The following is a 12,228-nucleotide window of genomic DNA, read 5'->3' as shown; positions in this document are numbered from 1 at the left end:
GTGGTGAGAGAAAGGGCCAGCTGGGCTTCCTGGGTCGAGTAGGGGCTCAGAAAGCTGTGAAGTTATACAATAAACTCACTCATTTCCTGCATCAGGACTTACTTTGGTCCTGGATGGATAATATTTAAGATAGATGCTTAAACTATTCCTAACACCAGGATTTGTGCATGTGTTTTCTTCCCCAAGAAAGCTATAAACAGTGAAAATTTTGCTGTTAAGTTTCCCTGTGTCCTTCTCTCCCTCTCTCCCTTCCCCCCGCCCAAAACTAAAGTCAAAAGAACGTTAACTGCCCATTTTTCTGTGACCAGTGGACCTTATCTATACTCCCAATCCCAATTCCTTGTGAACATACTTTGTAAAGTCCTGTAAGATGCTGTCTCCTTTGCCATGCCGCTGCAAGGTCATAAAATAGATAAAATCTAAGTTGCATTTCCGGTTTTCCTCAAGATCTAAGACATGTCACAAATGGTTATCCTTGTTTCTACCTCTGGTAATATCTTACCACTGCATGTATTTCCCACCTTAAAGAGTTTAAAAGGCAATTGTATAATCTACCTTCCTGTATAATCTACCTGTTCAGGACCCCTTCCACGCTGTGGAAGCTTTGTACTTTCACTCTGCTCAATAAAGTCTACAACTTTTCTCTCTATCGGTCCTTGTCTCTATCATTCACCGCAGTCAGCTGCCACACCAATTCTTTGGCAAGGCTAGGCAAGAACCTTGGGTGTTACATTTTGGCAAGCCAGCCAAGAGTCTCCAGGAAAGGCATCTAGATCATCACGTGGCGAGTATGATCGGACCTCTTCCGCTCGCTATTCTGTCCTGTCCTTCCTTAGAATTCAGAGGCTAAACCGGGCACCTGTTGGCCACTTAAAGGCGATTAGTGCAGCCACCTGACTAAAGACACAGGTGTCAGGCTGTCTGGAAAAGGGCTCTCTAACAATCCCCAACCCTTTGGGGTTGGGAGCGTCGGTTGGCCTGGAACCAGTTACAACTCTTTTGCTTTCTGTGGTGGTCCCAAAGTACACCCGGGAGTGCTCAGCAGATGTCTTAGTCTCCCAGATATCCTGGTTGAGACCATGGCCCCGCCAGAGGCTCCCCCTGCACATGCTGCTAAGCATAAGACAGCCACATCTTCTGACTCCTGCCTCCTGGGTCCTAATGTCCACAAGTTAGACTTTTTTCTTCATCTCATAAGCAAGCTTATTCCCGCTAGGCAGGATCAAGATTCCCTATTTAGAAGTCTTAAATTCTTGGGGTGGTGCCCAGAAGATCCCTGTTCATAGTTCCCTCCGGGGTTTAGGCAGGTGTCGCCATTTGATGGCCATTTTGAAGGGCCAGTTCCCCACCATAGTGTATGGTTCCCCACATCAGGACAATTTAAAGAGGTCTGTAATTTTCATGTGGATAGAAGCCTTAGGCATTTCCTCCATTGCTCCCCAGATAAACTTTCCCCTTCCTTGGTGCCTCTCAAGTACAATCTGTGGTACAGAGGCACAGGTCTTAGAGCCATTGATTTGTTGTTTCAACCATTCAGTAATTGGTATTGGATGGAAGAAAATACAGTCAGTTGGGACACAGGATGCTGGTACTGCCTTGAGAGAGGGACTTACTCCTTTGATGGCAAGTGGGGACAGAAGGCTAAAGTACAGCAGCTGTTCTCTTGGCCCTGGCCTAGAGGACAGCCACCACTCCCTTTAAGCTTACTAAGCCTCCTGTCGCTAATTCAGAGATTTCTCCTTGAAAACAGTTTTAAGGCCAGGCCCACGAAAATTGGGCCTTAGCATGCAAGCATCATTGGTGCCCCCGACCCAGGCCTTGCCACCCTGGAACAGGTAGGATGCATTGGCAGAAGGACCACAATAAATCCAACAGTCCTTGTGCCCCATTTAGTGGTCAATGGGCGCATGGCAGGGGCAAGGGAAGTTTCCATCCTGCCGGTAACCATGGTTAAATCCAGTAGATACAGAGCTCAGGAAAAGTGGCCATGAGCTTTGAGCACAACTGGGCCAGACCCTTAAGGGATGCCCTAAGGGAAGATGAGTCCCAGGACTAACCAGGGCTGCGGGCATCCCTGTGTTTAAAATTCCAGATGGGCACCACACCTTCAAAACCAGACACTCCTTTAAGATGTATCCTGAATAACTGGGACAAATTCAACCCTGAAACCTTAAAAAGAAGTAGCTGATTTTCTTCTGTACCAATGCCTGGCCACAGTACCCCTTACAGAATGGAGAATCTTGCCCCCTGAGGGAAGTATTAATTATAACACCATTCTACAATTGATCTTTTCTGTAAACAGGAAGGTAAATGGAGTGAAGTTCCTTATGTACAGGCTTTCTTTGCCCTTTGTGACAATACTGCCCTATGCCAAACCTGCAAGCTTTGCCCAAATGACAGAGGCCCACAATTGCCCCCATACTCAGGCTCTCTTCCCTTAGCCCCACTCTCCTCAGTCCGTGTCTCTATCACTCACCACGATCAGCCACCACACCAATTCTTTGGCGTGGCTAGGCAAGAACCTTAGGCATTACAGTGGCACATGCCTGTAGTCCGGCTACTCAGGAGGCGGAGGCAGTAGGATTGCTTGAGTTCGGGAGAGCTGAGCTATATCACGTGATGACTGTGCCTGTGAATAGCCACTGCACTGTAGCCTGGACAATATAGTGAGATCCTCATCTCTAAATAAATAAATAAAAATAGAGGTCTTCCTCTGCAATATGTAACACCATGTATTAAGTGTTTGTTTCCTTTAATGCACTTAGCATAATTTATATTTATTTACTTGTCTATTCTGTTCTTGTTTTGATACTCTTTCTAGACTGTTAACACTCTAAGGGCAAGGATTAAATTTGTTTTATTCCCTAAAGTACCCAGGGCTTAGTACAGTAGCTGTCACACAATAGGCCTTCAAACATTTCTATAGAATGAGTAAAGGAATGAAGAAATGAAGAAGCTGTGGCAATTACACCAATAAAGTGTTTTACCAAATTCTTAGGGAGTGAATCAAACTAGTCAACTTCTTAGCATCTGGAAACTCAGTGGTGGGTGGCCGTAGTTTGCTACTTGAGAACTTGATACACTTTAGGAAGAAATTATGTTCTATAGCAATATTTTCATGCCTGTAGAATATTAAAAGTTTTGTCATGTAACCTTTCAAAATGTCAAGTGCCTATTGTATTAAGGTTTTTAATGTTTTTAAATGACTTAAGCTAAACTGCATTCTCATTATTTACTCACAAAACCTTTGCATGGCCCTAAGGAATAGAGTCAAGGCCTACAAGCACACAGAGGAAGTCAGCACACAGAGACTGACATGGGCTGTCATTACAGGTCTCCAATTTTCCTGGCATGAGATGGAAAAATATCATAGCAAGGTGACTGCAGAAGAGAATTACTCACCAGTGTGGGCTGGGACCAAATGACTTTAAGAGGACATGATTCAATGACTCTCAACATAGTCAATGAGTTGATGTGGTTCCTTGGACTTCAATGCTATTTTCTTTGTTCTGATATAATTTTTCGAGACCTAAATATTGCTTCTGGGGTTATACAGAATAATAACCTATGCAAGGCCAATGTCAAATCCTTGACAATTTCAAAAAAAAAGTGTATTGAGATCTGCCAGAAAATAGCCTCTGCACTACTAATTCCCTCTGAGTGACATTTCAAAGCTGATTACTTAGCCCCACTCAGACAGATATCCCACTAGAATCAACATCCTTCTCGCGTTAGCCTAATAGGGATTTTGCCTTAACAAGAAATATAGAATTGGGTTCTTAGTGATAATTATGATAATAATTTTCAAAAGACAAGTCTTTCCCTTAATAAATAATCCTTTTCTAAGAGCAAGCATCCTTCAATCTTACCTCTGCTGTTTTTCAAATTAACATTTTAAAAAATCAATTTTGATACTTGAGACTTATACAAGGATAAGCGGAACTCAGAAGTGACAGATTCTGCTTTTATGTGGATATAGATGTGTACCTGATGCCAACGGTAGCGGCAAAATAAGCAAATTTACTCATTAAGGTGTTCTTTAATCTTCAGATGTCAAACATAAGCTCCAATTTATGTTAAACTAAATATCCCATCTTCCTCCTTAATTAAAACTAACAAAGGCTATCATATCAGCATATTTTTATAATTATAGCTTAAAACAAAACAAGTGATATCTCACTGAGGTTTTGATTTGTACTTCTTGATTAGTGATGAGGAGCATTTTTTCATATGCCTTTTGGACATTTGTATGTACTCTTTGGAGAAATGTCTATTCAAGTCCTTAACCAATTTTTTAATCCTGTTATCAGTTTCTTTGCTACTAAGTTGTAGGAGTTTCTTAATATTTTGGAGATTAGCCCCTTGTCAGATACATGGTTTGCAATTATTTTCTCCCATTCTATCAGTTGGCTTTTCACTCTGTTGATTCCTTTGCTGTGCAGAAGCTTTTTAGTTCCCTGTAGTCCTACTTGTTTATTTTTGTTTTTGTTACCTTTGCTTTTTGGTGTCCTATCCATTGTCTTAGTCTGCTCAGACTGCTATAATAAAATACTACAAGCTGGGCATGGTGGCTTGTGCCTGTAATCCCAGCACTTCAGGCGGCCGAGGCAGGTGGATCACGAGGTCAAGAGATCAAGACCATCCTGGCCAACATTGTGAAACCCCGTCTCTACTAAAAATACAAAAATTAGCTTGGCATGGTGGCATGTGCCTGTAGTCCCAGCTACTAGGGAGGCTGAGGCAGGAGAACTGCTTGAACACGGGAGGCAGAGGTTGCAGTGAGCAGAGATGGCGCCACTCCACTCCAGCCTGGTGACAGAGCAAGATTCTGTCTCAAAAAACAAACAAACAAAAACAAACAAACAAACAAACAAAAACCTACAATCTGAGTCACTTATAAACCACAGTAATTTATTTCCAACAGTTCTGGAGATTGGGAAGTATTACATCAAGGCACCAGCAGATTCAATATCTAGTAGAGCCCACTTCCTCATACATGGCCACCTTCCACTGTTACTTCCATGTGTTCCACTTCACCAACAGGGGTAAGAGCTCTTTCTGGTCTCTTTCACAGGGGCACTATTCCCAATCAGGAGAGCTCCATCTTTATGACCTAATCACCTCCCAAAGGCCCCATCTCCAAATACTCTCACATAGGGGTATTAGGTCTCAACATACAAATTTGGGAATACAAACATTCAGCCTATAATTTCCATGAAAGCATTGCTGAGACCAATGTCAAGAAGCTTTTCTCCTATGTGTCCTTCTAGGAGTTTTACAGCTTCGGGTCTTACACTTAAGTCTTTAATTCATTTCCATTGATTTTTGTGGATGGCATAAAATAAAGGTCCTATTTCATTGTTTTGCATGCAGATATCTCGTTTTCCCACATCATTTACTAGTCTCAAAGAGACTATTCTTTCCCTACTGTGTCTTCTTGGTACCCTTTTCAAAGAAGAGTTGACCATATATATATGGATTTATTTCTGGAGTCTCTATTTTGTTCCATTGGTTTATATGTCTGCTTTTACATTAGTACTATACTGTTTTGATTACTTTAGCTTTGTAATATATTTAAAATCAGAAAGTGTGAAGACTCCAACTTGGTTCCTCTTTCTCAAGATTGATTTAGTTTTTCTTTCAGTCTTTCTCAAGATTGATTAGTCTTTTGTAGTTCCATATAGATTGGAAAATGTAGACGAGTTGGTAAGGATGTGGGGAAGTTGAAACCCTTGCATACTGTTGTTGGGAATGCAGAATGCTACAGCTGTAATGGAAAACACTATGGATGTCCCTCAAAAAATTAAAAATACATTTATTATATCATCCAGCAATTTCACATTGAAACATTTGTCCCAAATAACTGAAATCAGGATCTCAAAGATATATTAGCACTTCCATGTTAATTGACACATTATTTACAACAGCCAAGATGTGAAAACAAATCTGTCTGAATGGATAAAGAAAATGTGGTATATACATATAACGGAGTATTATTTGGCCTTTAAAAAGAAGGATATCCTGTCACTTGCAACAACATCAATGAACCTGGAAGACGTTATGTTAAGTGAAATATTTCGGGCACAAAAAAACAAATACTGCATGATTCCACTTATATGAGGCATCTAAAATAGTTAAATTCATAGAATCAAAGAGTATAACAGTGGTTTCCAGGGACTAGGGGAAGGGGGGAACGGAAAATTAGTAATCAACAAGCAACATTTCAGTTAAGCAAGATGAATTTTTAGAAATCTGCTGCATAACATTGTACTTATAGTCAACAATACTGTATTATACATCTTAAAACTTTAAGACGGTGATTTCATATTAAGTGTTCTCACCATAATAAAATAAAATTTTAAAAATACATAAGGCAGGTGGTTGGATGACTTGAGGCAATTTAACACTTCCTATTTCCATCAGCCATCTCCCATTCTACCTCTTACAAATATATAATTAAGTAAAAACAGAACATTTGCTAGGCTATAGCTATAAGTCTACAGCCCTCCCTTAAATTCACATTCCTGCCTCCAAACTGCTCATATATGGAAACTCTGGACCCATCATTGGAGACAGGCAACATGGTGAGGCTGCTGAAATTGTGCAGAGGTTCTTAAAGAGTACAGATGATACACAAAGTAAAAAGAAATTATTTAGGCAGTTAGGGTAAGAGAGTCCTCGGTAAGGCTTCTCTTTTAACAAAAAGCAGCCCCCAAATATTTTCTTTTCTAACAAAGAACAGCTGTAAAATTGAGCTGCAGACACAGATAAGCAAGCTAGAAGCTTGCACAAGTGAATGGCAGCAGCTGTGTCAATAGGAAAAGGCTATCTGGGGGCCAGGCATGTTCAACATGGAGGCTCCATCTTTCCTTTTGTCAACCACCTGTACAGTAAAGGAACAGGCAACACTGCACCAACCAGGCAGAGAACCCACCTGCATAATAAAAGATTAGGGTGGAGCAGCCAGCTTCTTTATGTGCTATGTAAATGGCACACCTGGTCTGACTAATCTTTTGGGCTCTATGTAAATTAGACACTGCCTCCTCAAGCTCATCTATAAAACTCCATGCATTTCATCCGGGAACTGGCAACCCATTTTTCTCCAGGACCCCGCTCTGCACAGAGAGTTCTTCTCTTTCTTTTGCCTATTAAACTTCCACTCTTGACCTCACTATGGTGTGTCGATGTCCTTGATTTGCTTGGTGTCAGGCAACGAACCTTGGGTATTACCCCAGATGAATGACATTGCTTCACAGAGTAAAGAAAAAAAGTTGCTAGGAGTCAGTGGCAGCCCCTAAAGTGTTCTTAGGACACTGTCTCTTGTTACATCATCACAGGTACACATCCTTTCAGTATCAAGAAGATACCCAAATTTCACTGTTACAATGGTGAGAGCACTAAATGAAGTGCTGAAAAAGTAGTAATTCTGTTATGCCACTAGTAGCTGCAGATCCTTACCCAAGGTCTTAGTTTCCTCATCTTAAAATGGAACGTGTTGAATTCTGCTTCTGGGAAAATAGAGTAGATATATTTTTCCTGTTTGTCCTGTTAAACACAACTTTAAAACGCTGAGCATTACACATAAAACAAATATAAGAAGACACTGAAAGGTAGAGAGAAGACAGACAAACAAGAGATTTTGGGATGTGGGAAAAGAAATGGAGATGAGTTTCCTAAATTTTCTTTTAGCCTCATATATCCCAGACTTACAGCTGAAGCAGCCAATAATATTGGAATGCCAGTGGGCTGAAACAAACAAAAAAGCCACAAAAAAACCCTGCTATCTCTAGCCAAAGACAGAAAAAAGACAGTCTAGCAAGGCAGAAAGCTTTTAGACAATAAGAGCGAAACACCACAGTTAAGACTGTGGTCCCAACCTCACTCGTGCCTGCAAAGGCTGATTTAGGAGCTGAGACTTTCAATCACACATCACTATAGCTAGGTGCCGCAAAACCCCCACCAGAGGGCTGTTTGAGAAGGCCAAGTAACAAGCCAGGACATCCATTCCTGCTGACTGGTTATAAATCCCCTCTCCTCATAGTAACACTGGAAACCATTTGAAAGTCTGTAGTTCCACCCGCATTTAATGGTAATGAGGCACCACTCCCTGTCCCTGCTGGAACGGTATCAGAAGAGGCCCAGAGGATAGTGGGGGCTTTCACCATTAACTAGTAACAATAAGGCCATCTCCACTGCAGTGTCAATAGGGACCACAGGGGGAACCATAAGTCCCACAGTTTCAGCAATAATGTGAAGCACCTCTTTTCCCCAGGTGTCAAATGAGGCTGGTGGGAAACTTTGACTTCTACCTCCACCTGGCAGTAACAAAGAGATTCCCTCCCCTTTTCCTGATAGAGAAAGACAGTTAAAGTAAAATGCTTAGATAAGATCCAGAGTCTCATTTAGAAAACATAAAAAGGTTAAGATTTTATTTGAAAATCACTCATCATAACACAAAGACCTGAGCAACATAGCAAGAACCTATCTCTACAAAAAATAAAAATAAAAAAATTAGGTGTGGTGGCATGCACCTGTAGTCCTAGCTACTTGGGAGGCTGACACAAGAGGATAGCTTGAGCCCTGGTGATTGAGGCTACAGTGAGCCATGATTGTACCACTGCACTCCAGTCTAGGTGAGAGTACAAGAGCTCATTGCATAAAAAAATGAAAAATAAAAATAAGACCTTAAACTGAATTAAAAACGCTAACAATAATGCCAACAGTGAGATGACAGAGATGTTAAATATTACCTGACAAAGATATTAAAGTAGCCATCATAAAAACACTTCAATGAACAGTATAAACACTTTTGAAACAAATGAAAAATAGAAAGTTCCAGAAAAGAAATAGAAAATGTAAAAAGGAACCAAAGGGGAACTTTATAACGTAAAAATATAATAACTGAAATAAAATGAGTACAATAGTAGAATGGAGAAAAAGAAAGAATCAGTGAACTGGAAGACAGGGCAAAAGAAATTACCTAATCTGGTCAGGTACAGTGGCTCATGCCTGTAATCCCAGCACTTTGGGAGGCCAAGGCGGGTGGACCATGGGCTCAGGAGTTCGAGACCAGCCTGACCAACATGGTGAAATCCCATCTCTACTAAAAATACAAAAAATTAGCCGGGCATGGTGGCAGGCACCTGTAATCCCAGCTGCTCAGGAAGCTGAGGCAGGAGAATTGCTTGAACCCAGGAGGCAGAGGTTGCAGTGAGCAGAGATCACGCCACTGCACTCCAGCCTGGGCAACAGAGCGAGACTCCATCTCAAAACCAATAAATAAATAAATAAATAAACAAACAAAAGAAATTACCCAATCTAAACAACAGAGAGAAAACAAACTAAAAAATAAAATGAAAAGAGCCTGAAAGACATGGTGAACTGTAACAAAAGATCTCACATTTGTGTCATCCCAGTTCTGGAGGAGAAGAAAAATAAGATTTCTCTAAGTACTTTAAAAAGTAATAATTTATACTTTAAAAAGTACTCGAAGACATAATGAGTAAATACTGCCCAAATTTGGCAGAAAATGTAAGTCTATAGATTCAAAAGGCTGGGGAAAGCCCAGACAGGATAAAACCCAAAGAAATGCACGAAAAGACACATTAAAAGATTAAGCTTCTGAAAACTATAGACAAAGAAAAAATCTTGAAAGCAGCTAGGAAAAAATGACACCTCACCAATGGGGGAAAAATAATTCAAATGACAGTAGATTGCCCATCAGAAATCATAAAAGTCAGAAGCATTAAGAAATCACAAAATATACTGGACTGAATAGAAATGAAAAAAGACCATGCTAAAATTTGTGTGGCACAGCTAAAGCAGTGATGAGAGGGAAATCTGTAACACTAAACGCATAAGCGAATAAAGAGAAAATTCTCAAATCAATACTATAACATTCCGTCTCATCGACCTGATAAAAGAAGAACAGAATAAACCCAAAACAGGTGGAAGAAAGGAAATGATAAAAAGCAGAAGTCAATGGAATTAAAAGCAGAAAAACAACATAGAAAATCAACAGAACAAAGAGCTGCTTCTTTGGAAAGATCAAGAACATTGACAAACCTTTACACCGCAAGGGTAAAACCACGTACTCAAGTCTCAGCAATGGCGGACGCCCCTCCCTACACCAAGCTCCAGGGGTCCCAGGTCGACCCCAGACTGCTGTGCTGGCAGCGAGAATTTCAAGCCAGTGGATCTTAGCTTGCTGGGCTCCTTGAGGGTGGGACCCGCTGAGCCAGACCGCTTGGCTCCCTGGCTTCAGGCCCCTTTCCAGGGAAGTGAACAGCTCTGTCTCACTGGTGTTCCAGGTGCCACTGGGGCATGAAAAAAAAAAAAAAAATCTAGTATTATTAACAAAGAAAAAGAGAGAGAAGACAAATTACCAATATCAGAAATGAAACAAATGATATCACTAAAAACTCTCCAATCATAACAAAAGATAATAAGGGAATATGGATTGAGTATACCTTAACTGAAATACTTGAGACCAGAAATTTGGGTTTCAGATTTTCTTTTTCCAATTTTGGAAGATTTGCATATGCATAATGAAATATCTTGGGGATAAGACCCAAGACTAAACACAAAATTTATTTATTTTTATATAAACCTTATACACATAGCCTAAAGGTAATTTTATACAACATTTAAATAATTTTTGCATGAAACAAAGTTGTATACATTGAACTATCACAAAGCTAAGGTGTCAGATATGAAATTTTTCACTGCGGTGTCAAGTTGGTACTCAAAAAGTTTCAGATTTTGGGGTATTTCAGATTACAAATTTTCAGAAGAGGGATGCTCACCCTTTCTCAAGGTAGTTTCCTTGAGAAGACTACCACAATCCATCCAATATGAAATAGATAATTTGAAATAGACCTATAAATGTTAAAGAAATTAAATTCATAATTTTAAACATTACCAAACAAGAATTCTTCAGTCCCAGATAGTTCGTTCTACTGGAGAATTCTACTGAACATTTAAAGAATTAACACCTGTTCTATATGTCTTCCAAAATCTAGAAGAGAAGAATTCCCAGTTCATTTTATGAAGCTAGTATTACTCTGTATATCAAAACCAAAGACAGTGCAGAATAAGAAAACTGAAGACCAATATTCCTCATGAACACAGATGCAAAAAAATTTAAGAAAAAATATTAGCAAGTAAAATTTAGCAACATATAAAAGAGAATTATACGTGGTAAGTAAATGAGATTTATTCCAGGGATGCAAGACTGGTTCAATATTTGAAAATCATTCAATGTAATAAATTTGACATAATCCACTATATTAATCAAAGGGAAAAAATACAACACAATGAAATAAATCCATGCAGACCAACTTATTTGACAAAATTCAATGCCCATTCATGATTAAAACTCTCAGAAAAATAGAAATAGAGGGGAATTTACTCAATTTCATAAAGAGTATCTACAAAAGAAACCTACAACTAACATTATACTTAATGTTAAATTGCAAGGGTCTACTTTTACTACTCTTATTTGACATAAAACTGGAATTTTAAGCCAGTGTAATAAGGCAAGAAAAGGAAATTAAAGGCATACAGATCTGAAAAGAAGAAATAAAATGGTCCTTATTACAGAAGAAAGACAATTTCAAATTCTACAAAAGAAAAAAAATCTTCTAGAACTAATAAGTGAAATTAGCAATGTGGAAGGATACAAGATCTACATGTAAAAATTAATTATATTTCTATATACTAGTAATGGCTACTGAAATTAAAAACATGATACTTCTACAATAGCTTTTAAAAATTATTTAGGTGTAAATCTAACAAGACATGTACATGATTTGTACACTAAAAACCACACAATGCTGATGTAAGATATCAATCATATAAATAAATGAAGAGACATACAATGTTCATGGTTTGGAAGAGTCAAAATAGCAAATATATTGCTTCTCCACAAATGGATATGCAGGTTGGAATTCACAAGGTTTTTGGTAGATAAATAGCATAAGATCAGTCTAAATTTCATATGAAAAGGCAAAGGAATTAGAATAGCTAAAGTAATTTTTAAAAAAAGAATAGAACAGGAAGAATCGGTCCTGTTTTAAGACTTATTAAGTAGCTACATTAATCAAGACTATGTGGTCTTAATGCAGGGATAGAAAATAGATCAATGGAACAGAATAGAGAATCCAGAAATAAATTCACACAATTATGCAGAGGGGAGGGGAAGGGAGGGGAGGGGAAGGAAGGGGAGGG

The 12,228-nt window shown here is 39.2% G+C and overlaps 1 long non-coding RNA gene across 1 annotated transcript in view; it reads left to right on the top strand.

Moving 5' to 3' along the window:
• Positions 1-638: 638 nt before the first annotated feature.
• Positions 639-12,228, top strand: part of LOC105547340 — a 46,328-nt gene continuing 34,738 nt past the window's right edge. The window contains exon 1 of the long non-coding RNA XR_001007213.1: positions 639-784. This is a non-coding gene — a long non-coding RNA (uncharacterized LOC105547340). The remainder of the gene's footprint in view (positions 785-12,228) is intronic.

This window comes from Mandrillus leucophaeus, unplaced genomic scaffold (genome assembly GCF_000951045.1).
Source record: "Mandrillus leucophaeus isolate KB7577 unplaced genomic scaffold, Mleu.le_1.0 Scaffold387, whole genome shotgun sequence".
NCBI lineage: Eukaryota > Metazoa > Chordata > Mammalia > Primates > Cercopithecidae > Mandrillus > Mandrillus leucophaeus.
The sequence above is the reverse complement of the archived record's forward strand: the minus strand, read 5'-3'. Positions and strand labels throughout refer to the sequence as shown.